The sequence below is a fragment of the Schistocerca nitens genome, chromosome 3 (genome assembly GCF_023898315.1).
Source record: "Schistocerca nitens isolate TAMUIC-IGC-003100 chromosome 3, iqSchNite1.1, whole genome shotgun sequence".
NCBI classification, from domain to species: Eukaryota; Metazoa; Arthropoda; class Insecta; order Orthoptera; family Acrididae; genus Schistocerca; species Schistocerca nitens.
In genome coordinates this window covers 852,961,653-852,976,116 of record NC_064616.1, presented here as the reverse complement: position 1 = coordinate 852,976,116, position 14,464 = coordinate 852,961,653, and the positions used below count along the sequence as shown (strand labels likewise).

The following is a 14,464-nucleotide window of genomic DNA, read 5'->3' as shown; positions in this document are numbered from 1 at the left end:
CTGATGCGGCTGTCCGCCGGCTCCGACGGCGCGCTCAGCCTCGTGCTGCCGCAGCACGGCCTGCACCTGCGCTTCCGCAACGCCACGCTCCTCGTCACGGTCAGTACCTCTACTCTTCTGCGCTCGCAATACCACGCATCACGCGACACAAATTTAACAAAACAGCCAGTTTGCGTTTCATCTACACCGATAAGACATTTGACACCCACTACTTCATAAACATCTACTCTAGACCCTTCCTTGCAGTGCGGTCATCCCTTTCTAACGTCGTCTATCCATTAGGTCTTCGTCTCGATTTTTTCTGATTGCACCGAATCCAGCAAAAAACTTCCGTTATCTGTCAGGCATCCAGGTGACTAGCTAATTGTACAGTCTATCTCCATTTCCTTTCATTACATTGTTACAGTAGAGAAATTTCCAAAAATTCTCCTTAAATAATCTTAAAAATCTTTGAAAACATTTTTTGAAAATGAATGAAAATTCTTCAGTGGCATTACCTGTATACAGGTTCCTTTATTAGGCAACACAACCGGTTTCACATCATTGTAGTTGCATCTTCAGATCATAATATAAATTGAGTACAAAAAATTCTGTATACGGGGTGAGTCAGGAGAAAAGGTACATGATTTGAGGGCTGGATATTATTAGTGATTCTGAATAAAATACTTCATATGGACATATGCCCGATTCCGAATGGTTTCCGAGATAGAATACATCTAATATCAATTTTGTACCTTTTTCTTAAATATCGTGAAACCCATACCCTCCAGCAGAAACTTGTCTTAGTACAAAATTAAACTACATCGAATTTCTACAAGAAAGGTCCTATTCATTTTTTTCTGTAGGACTTATAGTTTGTACTGTAAGTCTTCTATCTCGGAAACAATTCGGATTAGTGCATATATCTATATGAAATGTTTTGTTCAGAATCACTAATACTATCACCCCTCAAAGCATGTGCCTTTCCCCATGACTCACCCCGATATATATACAGGGTGTCCCATTTATCTTCACCTCCCTAAATAACTGTTTGTCCAGATGCAAATTACAAAATGTTTCAAACAAATGCTCTTTAGCCGTCAGGGGGACATCAATCAGCATGATTGCCTTCGTTGTACCTTTGTTCTTTTACAAAGACATGAACAGCGGGACGACTTTTTTAAATGGCACCCTGTATTTTTTATTCGGTAATTCATATCCTATTCAAAAATGTATCACAGTGTACCATTCACTCAAACACAACCTTATTAATTACATAACACAATATTGACTTTGAGCCAGGGTCACAAGGTCGTCAACTTACTGGAGTTGTCAGAAAACAAATGAAAATCAAGTAAAAACATAACACAAAATTGACTTTGACTCTCCTGTACCATTACCCAGTAGTAGAACATTCAAAGGTGTCTTAAGTGGTGACCCTGGACACCGATACACTGGTGCACTCGTTGAATGAAAGAGTTATTTACTGCTTCCAGGGTTGCCTGCTGAAGAGAATTACAAGCAAGCACGATACGTTCCTGCATGCCCTCTGGAGTTGTTGGAATATCGCGATAGACAACGTCTTTAATGTATCCCGAAAGCAAAAAGTCCAGAGGATTTAAATCAGGAGACCTAGCAGGCCAAGTAACTGTTCCTCTTCGACCAATCCATCTGGCAGGATACCTTCGGTTCAGAACACGACGTGCACGCAAGACATTATGTGCTGGACATCCATCGTGTTGATACCACATATGCATTCTGGTTCTTATTGGCACTTCACCCAGAAGAGGAGGAAAAATTCGTCTGGAAGTTGTCATACGCTGTGCCGTTTAGATTACCATTGATGAAATAAGGGCCAATAATTGTAGTACCAAGCATCCCACACCAGACGTTATCTCGCCATTGACGCTGATAGTCCATCGGTCTAAGTCATAGTGGGTTGTCGCTGGACCAATAATGCATGTTCCTTGTACTTACCTGTCCTTTGTTTGAGAAGGAATATTTATCGGTAAATAGAACACTGGAGAAGAAGTTCGGGTTGGCGAGGATTTGCTGCTGTGCCCACTGACAGAACTATAGACGATTCTGGAAATCATTCCCATGCAATTCTTGTTATAGGTGTACATGGTAAAGATGTAACCGATGACGTGTAAAAATACGATGTACAATGGTTTTAGTAATGCCACTCTCGTGTTCAATCTGTCGTGTGCTCATATGTGGATTCATAGCAACAGAAGCGAGAACAGTAACTTCGGCAGCTTCGTCTGTGCGAGTGCTACGACGATTGCGTAATCGTGGGATGAAACTTCCCGTTTCCTGAAGCGTCACAACAAGCCGAGAAAATATCCGTCGGGAAGGTGGTTCTTGTCAGGATATCGCTCTCTGTACAGTTCCGCTGCCTGCTTAGCATTTCGCCTACCTTCAACAACAACAACAACAACAACAATAATAAAAGAAACGTTATGTCGATGCAGTCTGTAGGAAGGACAGCCTTTACTGTATGCCTACTCTACACAACGGTATTTACAAGGACTAAACTACTGTACTAAATGTACCTATAATAAGAAAACAGTATTGCAATAACTGTTCTGCTAACTTACATTCCCCATAGAAGAGTAGCATTTCTACCTTCTCTTCGTTGGTGTACATTCTACTCACACAACTCTTCAACTGACGATGGTTGACGGAATGACGGGTGTGCATTCTACTCACGTTTACATTTGTTCTCCGTCAACGTCAGCACTTGGACGTGTTCCATTACACACAGTACCTGCACTAAGCGCTGGGAGCGTCAACGTCAATGTTGTGATATGTAATTAAGAACGTTGTGTTTCAGTGAATGGTACACTGTGATACATTTTTGAATAGGCCTTTCGGAGAGGAAATGAATTACCGAATAAAAATATAGGGTGCTATTTGAAAAAAGCATACCGCTGTTCATATCTTTGTAAAAAACAAAGCTACAACGAAGCAATCATGCAGATTAATGTCCTCCTGACGCCTAAAGAACATTTGTTTGAAACATTTTGTAATTTGCATCTGGACAAACAGTTATTTAGGGTGGTCAAGATAAATGGAACACTCTGTTAATTCAGGGGATAGGCAACATAATGTGAACACCTGTACTTACTTGGGAATGGTTTATTAATAGGGGGTTGAACAGCCGTTTGCCCGTAATACAGCTGCGATTCATCTTGGAATACCAGCATATAATGATTGTACAGTCTCCAGTGGAATGTTATACCAGTCTTCGATCAGAACCTCTTGTAACTCCTGTACTGACGAGGGAGGCGGAAATCTGCTTCGGAGTCTGCTCTCCAATACCGCCCTCAAGGGTTCACTAATGTTGAAGTCAGGTAACCGCGCAGGCAAAGGAAGACGCTGCAGTTCAGTAGCTTGCTCCTCATACCACGATTGTATTGTCCTGGCTGTGTGAATGGGTGAATTATCGTTCTGAAATATGGCATCATTGTTGGGGAAAAACATTTGAATCATGGGGTGCACCTGATCACCTTAAATATTTACATAATCGTTGACTGTAACACGGCCTTTGAGAATAATTATGGGACCAGCAGAATACTATGATATGGCTGTCCACACCACCATATTTCCACTTCTATTCTTAACCGTTGGAATCAAGCAATCAGGATTGTAGGCTTCTTTTGGCGTCCTCCCGACCGGATGTTGGAAATAACGAAAACTTTGACTCGTCGGACCATATGACGTGTTTCCACTGATCAGCCGCCCAGGATTTATGCTCCTGACACCATGTTTCTTTGCGTTGGTTGTCGTCTCTAACGTTTGCGGTATACCAGCTCGTCCACGAATATTCGTTTGATGGAGTTCTCGGCAGACAGTGTCGATAGATACGGGGTCTCGAAGATGGGTACTGAGGACTGTAGTCGCATTAGCCACCGTAGTTTTGTGATGTTTTGACATAATTCGTGTTAGCGTACGACGATCTCTGTCTCTTAGTTTTGATTTGCGCCCACTATTACGTTTAGACGATGATGTCTCTCCATCTTTTGTGTAGGATATCATGACTGTTGAAATAGTTACTACTGTTCATGTTATTTTGCTTATCCCCTACATGTCCAAAAGAACAGACACCATATATATGATTAAAGGCCGCGCGGGATTAGCCGAGCGGTCTTAGCCGCTGCAGTCATGGACTGTGCGGCTGATCCCGGCGGAGGTCCTCCCTCGGTCATGAGTGTGTGTGTTTGTCCTTAGGATAATTTAGGTTAAGTAGTGTGTTAGCTTAGGGACTGATGACCTTAGCAGTTAACTCCCATAAGATTTCACACACATTAACATTATATGATTAAGGCAACGACACCCAATGATTCCCTCAGTGCAGATGTACACGAAGTTCGAACTCTTATGGGAATCGGCGAGATGCTGCGTATAAAGAGGCTAATGAGCAGGGGCACTACATCATTAGTGTGTGGAGCCGGCCGAAGTGGCCGTGCGGATAAAGGCGCTGCAGTCTGGAACCGCAAGACCGCTACGGTCGCAGGTTCGAATCCTGCCTCGGGCATGGATGTTTGTGATGTCCTTAGGTTAGTTAGGTTTAACTAGTTCTAAGTTCTAGGGGACTAATAACCTCAGCAGTTGAGTCCCATAGTGCTCAGAGCCATTTGAACCATTAGTGTGTGGTATAAGTTGAGAATTTGGGTCTGACGGGAGGCTTGCCAGGGTAGTCCGTTGGTTTTGGTGAACACTGTGTCTGGATGGCGTAGTGGTCAGCTCATCTGCATAGTAAGCAGGAGACCCGTGTTCGAATCCCCCTCCGGCACTAATTTTCAACTTGCCCCATTAATATAAATCAGTGTCCATTGACAAGTAATGTCTTTAATTCCTTTGTGTCTTGTTAATGCATAGTGTATAACAGTCAGAGTGAGGTGCTCACAACTTTTCACTTCATAAGCCTAGAGTCAGTGTACGATGGGCCACCGTTTAAGTTGTAAACCGATTAATTGCGTAGTCTCTGAAGACGTTGATCATCGAATGCTCAAAATTGGAATTTATACGCCGTAAGGTCTAAAGCGTCCAAACTAATGCTCCAAAAGAATACCTAGGGAACAACAGCAAATCACTGCAAATTAGAACATACAGAGCAGAAACTGTTGTAATGGACACTCAAGCTCCAACCAATACCTAGGGAACGACAGCAGATCACTGTAAATTAAAACATAAAGGGCAGAAACATGGGAATCGACACCGTGTGGTGAAAGACGTAACTCAACAAAGCTGTGTTAGAACAGACTCAAGGTCTAAAAAGTGGACACCTTATTAAACGTAGTCCTAAAGTGCAATCCACATTAAAAGAGACCTGTAGTTAGCAGATGCAAGATCTCCGCTAAGTGAACAAAATAGTAGTTCATGTAGATCACCTGTAGACAAACATGAACTGAAAAAAAATTTTAAACGGCTGTAGTCAAGCATAAATAGAGAGAAAATGGTGCGGCAAGCACACAATTGTTAACCGGGACGAACTGATAAGAGAAAAAAAATTGATAACTTTTGAATAGAACTGTGCTAAAATGGTTCAAATGGCTCTGAGCACAATGGGACTTAACACCTGAGGTCATCAGTCCCCTAGACTTAGAACTACTTAAACCTACCTAACCTAAGGACATCACAAACATCCATGCCCGAGGCAGGATTCGAACCTGCGACGTAGCGGTCGCTCGGTTCCAGACTGTAGCGCCTAGAACCGCTCGGCCACATCGGCCGGCCAACTGTGCCAAGACGCTGGTGAAGCAGCTATGAAAGTTTAAAGTGATCATCCGATGAAGTTTCCTTGCACCAGGCTATTGAGAATCCATCTTGTGTTGTATCCATTATAGCGGGCTGTTGTGGCAGTCGCACGGTCGAAGAGGTCACTGAGAGGTTCTAGTACGAGCTGAACACGGGCCAAGCACGCGTGGCGTGAAGGAAAAGTAGGCATGTGAAAGACGCAACGGGGCACGAAAAACAGTTCATTTGCTCTGTAAAGAAATGAAAACTGGGAACCGTCTTACAGGACTTAACGATAAATATGTCGTGTTGTAATAGAAAGCGGCGAATCAGAAGCCCTGTGGTCGTTAAATAAATGAATTTGAAAATATAAATAGCATGAATAAATTATATTAAAAATTATTTAAAAATATTTACAAAAAAATATTTAATGCTTTTGTACTAAGCAGGCTTTACAACAGCAATAAACATCCGGTTCGCAAGATATGCGGTATTCAGTTGGGGAAGTCAGGCAATCGAAATTAGCCAAAACGCTACGGCGTTTCAGCTCACTTTGGTTGTTCAGCGTGTGGGTGGACGACTGCTTCAAATATCTCATAATCTGCACTTCTAAAACATTTAAGATGTCTGGTGTGCGTACTGTAGGACCTTCGGTACACACACCATCAGATTATTTGACTTGTCGCTCTAACGAAGTAGGCGAGTGTCAGCAATATGTCTCGTGGTCTTATCGTGGCGTGTTTATCTTCTGCCGTTAGGTCAGACGATAGAAATGCCACTTGCACGCTTAGAGTAGCAGATTGACCAACTTTAAACAGAACTTGATTAATTTTCACACACATTTATTAAAATAATAAAAAGCATAGACATTACGTAACTTGATTCTGGATGCTGTTTACAATTGACAATCTGAAGTTCCTTTGGTCTTCGTACGTTAATCTTATTCTCACATATTTCTGATACTTGACAAAGTGTCTATACATTTATCATCATGGCTATGTACAGGAATATGGTAATCTTATTAGGCGCAGACTGAATCTTGACTATAGACTGGTACAGACAAATGTAGACTGACTAATCGGAGGTCTGTACACTCGTTATAATACCTCGCGCGTTCAGGTATCACTGCGCGAGTGTGATCCGCGAGGAGAAAAGGTTCTACGTTAGCAGCAATCTCATTGGCTGCATTACATATTAATACGCGGATCGGCGGAAGCAAAATTTGGCCCGACTCTAAGGCAGCGCCATCTCGTAGTGCGGAGACGGACGAGCGCTGCGCCTGCGCTGTTGTGCTTAGCGGGGCGCGCTCTAGTGGGAAAGTTGTGTACGCGCTGACTACGCGGAACTATGTACACAACAAGATGTGTTCTTTGTTTTCCTTGAATTACATTTTTAAATTATTCTCCATACTTGAAGCTGAGTGTCCTGTGGCACACTTTGAGTAGTTACTTAAATGCTCTTTAAAACACACGTCCCAACCGCACCCCAGACTACAAAATAGTCTTTACATTACAGTCACAATTACGTTTTCCACTTCAGTGTGTTCCCTTTTCCATTTGTTTCTTGTTTGACACTTATCACAAGGGAAGTGCGTGACCTCGTACCTCGAGAACCACAAGAAAATGTTCTTCTAATATAAATCTCGCATGCTAAAACAGTGGTATGAGCCATTTGGATGCAAAACGCAGCTGTTGTCTGCTAGCGGCATCTGAAGATCCTAACACTGTGTGGTTCCTTCTCAGTTCATAAAGGTCGAACTATATAGAAAGAAAGTTTTCCTGAACAAGGATGTTATCACAAGATACAACAAAATACTACTAACCTCTTGCCGTGTACTTTTTTAGGTGATATAAGCTCTACTTGTGAAGGATCGTTGATTATGCAAGACTACAATATGAAAAGCCACAATCAAGTTACTCGATCGTAATTTCATCACCACATACCTCTCTATGCTATAAAATCAACTTTCTGCTCCGAAGTACAAGTCTGTGTTACGATATGCTTGACAAAAGGCAGGCTATTACACTCGCACACCAATATCATCGTTTGCAAATGTATTTAGTGTGGTGTTTGATATTAGAATGTTTGAATTAAGAAATGATGTTGAGTGCGAAAACGTGACTTTAGTCTGCTGTGCATGTTGTTACCCGTTTCAGTACCGTTTTGCCAATTCATTGAAATCCCGCATCTCTATTTTGAAGACTGAATAGTAGTGCAGCCCTTCCATGTCAGTAGAAAGAGCGTAATTATTTTAAGCAGAGAGAAATGTATCAATAAGTCATGGCGGTGAAAATGTGTGTTTTTGATACTATTGTACCAATAATTTGTTTCTTCGTGTTACCTCCCATATTCCCCTTATAACTCCGTGTATATCGATTCCAACTGTTTTAACTATTCATTAACGTAGTGATCCCAGCTACGTGCTGTATCTTCTGATCAGTGATGTAAGCATATTGTCCATTCATGTACTTATGAAGCTTTTCCATGTTTTTAACACTCATTTCGTCGTTACGTGCAAAGCTAGGTACTTACTGTACGACTGAAACTCATCAAATTTACTTTTATCACTGTTACATGCTCTTTGGTCAAATTAAGCAGGTACCTCTGTCGTTTAAAGTCCCAAACGATATTTTACTAATTTCAAGCAGAAAATTTAAAACAGCTCGTTCCCTACGTGTCCTGAGGCCTTGAGTAGGTAGTTATACTGACCGTATATGATCCGCGTCTAGTGGCAAAAGTATTTTGTTACCTCATGAGTGTGACGAGCAGGTCGGTATCTGACGAAATCTCAGACATGTCCAATGGGCGACTTGATACAGAATGGAAGCCAGGTTGGTTCAAATGACTCTGAGCACTATGGGACTTAACATCTGAGGTCATCACTCCCCTAGAACTTAGAACTACTTAAACCTAACTAACCTAAGGACATCACACACATCCATGCCCGAGGCAGGATTCGAACCTGCGACCGTAGCGGTCGCGTGGTTCCAGACTGAAGCGCCTAGAACCGCTCGGCCTCTTCGGCCGGCTCTGGAAGCCAGGGATGAATCAGAATCTCGGACAGAAAATACAGACGTATCTTACAGAGAGTAATATCCTGTTGGAATCCAGATCCAGGGATATATTTAAGGGAGCGTGCCAATTGCAGCTCCAGTTTAGGACAGCCAGGTACACCAGCAGTACCCATCACCTTACCAGAGCATCGTGCTAAGCGTTCATTATGACGCTGAATATAGCATTAAGTGGGATGGAGCTCAGCTCTGTAGCTTCTCACGTGTTCTCTGCCATCACAGCGGCCAAGACACTAGGAAAAGATGGTATGTTGCTCGTTTTCCTGCCACTATCTGTATTGCCAAATTCTGTTATAGATGGAGACATCTTTCTCTGGCGACTAGGGTGACGTGGTTAAAGGTATATATGCACGAAGCCCATGGCGCAACTGATATTGTCGAGATGTGTCACCTCTCTCTCAGATAAATAAGAAATGAAGTTGTTACCCGCGGCATTGTTGAATGGTGTTCCATTATCAGAAGCATTGGTCCTTGCATGATATGTGCAGCATAGGTACGGGAAAAATGCCTGGAAGACGCATTTTTAATTTTATTTTTCGATCTACGCGTCGAATGCTATTCTCCAGGACTTATATTAAGAAATCGATAGTGATCCGGAACGTCTCAACCATAAGGTCTGGTTTTTGTCATCTATTCATGTATAGATGTGCTGTAAGCATCGATTGTGCTGCCGAATATTTCGTCTTTTCTGTCATTTTCATGACTTACACCGATAAATGACATAACTAATCGAACGTGGTCCACATAACGAAATCAGCTGGTTTAGTTTGAAATTTGTTTGAGTCACTCTCCATTACTCAAGATAAAGAAAAATGGTTCAAATGGCTCTGAGGACTATGGGACTCAACTGCTGTGGTCATAAGTCCCCTAGAACTTAGAACTACTTAAACCTAACTAACCTAAGGACAGCACACAACACCCAGCCATCACGAGGCAGAGAAAATCCCTGACACCGCCGGGAATCGAACCCGGGAACCCGGGCGTGGGTAGCGAGAACGCTACCGCACGACCACGAGATGCGGGCTTACTCAAGATAAAAAAAATCTATTTTCTCATATCTATCGTTGTCGTTCTTTATCTTCTGATATGAGGAATTCCATAAGATATAATTAGTACAGCATCACATTACGCTAAGTTATTACATATTTCGCTCTTTTCGATCTATTTGACTCAGACGCAGATATTAGCCAAAAAAAAAAATTCGAAATCAAAAATCATGCGTCCACTCTCCAAGCTTTTCTTTTCACACATTAATCATGTTTTAAATGTTATGAGTCGTTAATTAAATTATCTGATGGTAAAATTAAATGCAGTATCACATCATTAACGTTTTCAACTCCTAAAAACCTAATTTCAGTATATGTGACTCAGTACATGTGAATTATGTTGCAAAATACTGACACGAATTATTTGCACAAGAATAGATAAACTGGTCGAAACCGATCTCGGGGAATATCGGTTTGGATTCCGGAGAAATGTTGGAACACGCGAGGCAATACTGACCCTACGACTTATCTTAGGAGATAGATTAAGGAAAGGCAAATCTACGTTTATGGCATTTGTAGACTTGGAGGAAGCTTTTGATAATGTTGCCTGTAATACACTCCCTGAAATTTAGAAGGTAGTAGGGGTAAAATGTAGGGAGCGAAAGATTATTTACGACATGTACAAAAACCAGACGGCAGCTAGTCCTCTCTGTTATTCAATCTGTTCATTGTGCAAGCAGTACACGAAGCCAAAGAAGAGTGTGAAGATAGAATTAAAATTCAGGGAGAACAAAAATAAATAAATAACTAAATAAATAAAAATTAAAATAAAAAAATCCCTGAGGTTTGCCAATGATATTGTAATTCTGTCAGAGACAGCGAAGGACTTGGAAGTACAGTTGAACGGAATGGACAGTCTCGTGAAAGAGGGGATATGAGATGAACATTAACGAAAGTAAAACAAGGGTAATGGAATGTAGTGGAATTGAAGCAGGTGTTGCTGGGGGAATTAGATTAAGACACGAGACACTAGAAGTACTAAATGAATTTTGCTACTGGACAGTAAAATAAATGATAATGGCCGAAGTAGAGAGGATATAAAATGCTTACTGGCAATCACAAGAAAAGCATTTCTGAAGAAGAGAAATCTGTCTACTTTTCATATAGATTTAAGTGTTCGGAAGACTTGTCTGAAGATATTTCTCTGGAGTACAACTTTGTACGCTAGTGAAACAGTTCAGACACGAAGAAAATAGAAGCTTTTGAAATGTGGTGCAACAGAAAAAATGGTGAAAATTAGTTGGGTAGATCATGTAACTCATGAGGAGGCACGGCGTGGAATTGGGTAGAAGAGAAATTTGTGGCACAGCTTGACTAAAAGAAGATATCGGTTGATAGAAATGGTTCAAATGGCTCTGAGCACTATGGGACTTAACATCTATGGTCATCAGTCCCCTAGAACTTAGAACTACTTAAACCTAACTAACCTAAGGACATCACACAACACCCAGTCATCACGAGGCAGAGAAAATCCCTGACCCCGGGTTGATAGAACAATTTCTGAGACATCAAGGGATCACCAGTTAAGTACTGGAGAGAAATTTGTGGCTTAAAATTGCAGAGGGAGACCTAGAGATGAGCACGGTACAAGAGAGAAATGTGTGGCTAAAAACTGCAGAGGGAGACCTAGAGACGAGCACGGTAAGCCGGTTTAAATGGTCATGGCTTGCAGTGTAGTTATGCAAAGATGTAAAGGCTTGCGAAGGATAGAGTAGCGTGGCGAGTTATATCAAACCAGTCTTTGGACTGAAGACCACAACATGCCAACCGGAGTGGCCGTGCGGTTCTCGGTGCTATAGTCTGGAACCGGGCGACCGCTACGGTTGCAGGTTCGAATCCTGCCTCGGGCATGGATGTGTGTGATGTCCTTAGGTTAGTTACGTTTAATTAGTTCTGAGTTCTATGGGACTGATGACCTCAGAAGTTAAGTCGCATAGTGCTCAGAGTCATTTGAACCATTTGAAACACAACATGATCAATATGTGAGTTACGAGCTTATTCCTGCACTTTTCACATTTCTCGAGAAGCTATTCGTAGAAACGCTTTGAAAACTATAACGGTAACTTGACACTTTACAAATAGTTCACTGCAACTCGAACACCACCATGTTTCATCCAAGTCTCATCTCTTACCATTTCTGCAGCACAAACTGTAAATACATTACCAAAGAGAGCCGCGCGGGATTAGCCGAGCGGTCTCAGGCGCTGCAGTCATGGACTGTGCGGCTGGTTCCGGCGGAGGTTCGAGTCCTCCTTCGGGCATGGGTGTGTGTGTTTCTCATCAGGATAATTTAGGTTAAGTAGTGTGTCAGCTTAGGGACTGATGACCTTAGCTGTTATGTCCCATAAGATTTCACACACATTTGACATTTTTACATTACAAAAGAGAGTTTTATGTCTACAGAGAAATAAATTGGGGGTGAGGTGGAGGAGGAGGTAAAATTCAACGTAAATAGCAAAAAAGGAAGATGGGTGGTTAAGTAAATCGTCTACATCAATACGACGAAATCGTTGTAACATATAATTTTTCTTCCTGAGATGCTACGGACTGAAATAAGAGCTTAATGTTGTTGTTGTGGTCTTCAGTCCTGAGACTATTTTGATGCAGCTCTCCATGCTACTCTATCCTGTGCAAGCTTCTTCATCTCCCAGTACTTACTGCAGCCTACATCCTTCTGAATCTGCTTAGTGTATTCATCTCTTGGTCTCCCTCTACGATTTTTACCCTCCACGCTGCCCACCAATACTAAACTGATTATCCCTTGATGCCACAGAACATGTCCTACCAACCGATCCCCTCTTCTAGTCAAGTTGTGCCACAAACTCCTCTTCTCCCCAATTCTCTTCAATACCTCCTCATTAGTTATGTGATCTACCCATCTAATCTTCAGCATTCTTCTGTAGCACCACATTTCGAAAGCTTATATTCTCTTCTTGCCCAAACTATTTATCGTCCATGTTTCACTTCCATACATGGCTACACTCCATACAAATACTTTCAGAAACGACTTCCTGAGACTTAAATCAATACTCGATGTTAGCAAATTTCTCTTCTTCAGAAACGCTTTCCTTGCCATTGCCAGTCTACATTTTATATCCTCTCTACTTCGACCATCATCAGTTATTTTGCTCCCCAAATAGCAAAACTCATTTACTACTTGAAGTGTCTCATTTCCTAATCTAATTCCCTCAGAATCACCCGACTTAATTCGACTACATTCCATTATCCTCGTTTTGCTTTTGTTGATGTTCATCTTATACCCTCCTTTCAAGACACTGTCCACTCCGTTCAACTGCTCTTCCAAGTCCTTTGCTGACAGAATTACAATGTCATCGGCGAACCTGAAAGTTTTTATTTCTTCTCCATGGATTTTAATACCTACTCCGAATTTTTCTTTTGTTTCCTGTACTGCTTGCTCAATATACAGATTGAATAACATCGGCGATAGGCTACAACCCTGTCTCACTCCCTTATGGCATGTTGCTCGCTAGGCCGCTACGTACACAGCAATTGACTTGCCAAGGTGAGCTAGGTCTTGTTTATCCTCTCCGAAGAGTTGCGCTAGCATTCTGGGAAGTCTGTGTTTGGGCGTTACCTCTTTATTCATTACACACCAGAAACTGATTCTCCCTCTTTGATGCAGACATCTTCAGTTTTAAAAGGACGAAGATGAGAACACGTGGAAACTGACTACGGTCTCGGGCCGTAAGATCGTGAAAGAAAGTAGCTCTCATTTGACGCACCGAGCGAGTTGGCGCAGTGGACTCGCATTCGGGAGGACGACGGTTCAAACCCGCGTCCGGCCATCCAGATTTAGATTTTCCGTGGGTTCCCTAACTCGCTGAAGGAAAATGCTGGGATGGTTCCTTAGAAAGGGGGGGGGGGGGAATCTCTTTCCTTCTCCATCTTTCCCAAATCCGAGCTTGTACTCCGTCTGTAATGACATCGATGTCAACGGGTCGTTAAACGCTAATCTTCTCCTCTTATATGACGCCTTGAGATAAGATATCACTTTGAGCTTTTCCAGTGGTCCTTCAGGCTGTTGGAATGATGTTAGGAAGCAGTGAAGAACTCCGCAGGTGAGGAGAGGTTCTTTGTGTGTTGCAGGCGAGCATGGGCACTCGTGGTCGACTGTGCGGCATCTGTGGCAACAACGACGGCGAGTACGTGGGAGATCTGACCAACCCGCGCGGCAACCAGGAGAAGACGGCCACCAGCTTCGCTGCGTCCTACAAGCTGTAGTCTGAGCCTGACCTCTTAGCATTTCCTCTTTTGTACACTTTATTCACGATTTACTGTATCACTTACATCCACTGAATTTAAAGAACAGTGAGTAATAAAATGACAATAAAAGATTAACTACTGAAATCTTGTCTTCCACTAGCACCTGAAAATTTGAGACTACTATACAGGGTGTAGATTTTAAGTTGACCAACCAGAATAACTCGAAATATAAGCTTCACACAAAAAAATGTGTACAATCCAAAGTTCCTTATTTTCGAGGGGGACATCTGCTGGTGCTAAAATTAGCCCGCCACCCCAGTCGCCTGTGGGTGGGGCGGGAGGCGACTTGAAACGTCTCCTTAGAAAAATTTATAAGTGACTGTGCTGATAAACCTCTTACAT

General features: G+C 42.3%; 1 long non-coding RNA gene across 1 annotated transcript; it reads left to right on the top strand.

The window, feature by feature from the left end:
* Window positions 1-14,197, top strand: LOC126249789 (uncharacterized). Its single transcript, XR_007545662.1, has 2 exons — window positions 1-99; window positions 13,946-14,197. It is a non-coding gene; the product is annotated as an uncharacterized LOC126249789 (long non-coding RNA).
* Window positions 14,198-14,464: the final 267 nt, after the last annotated feature.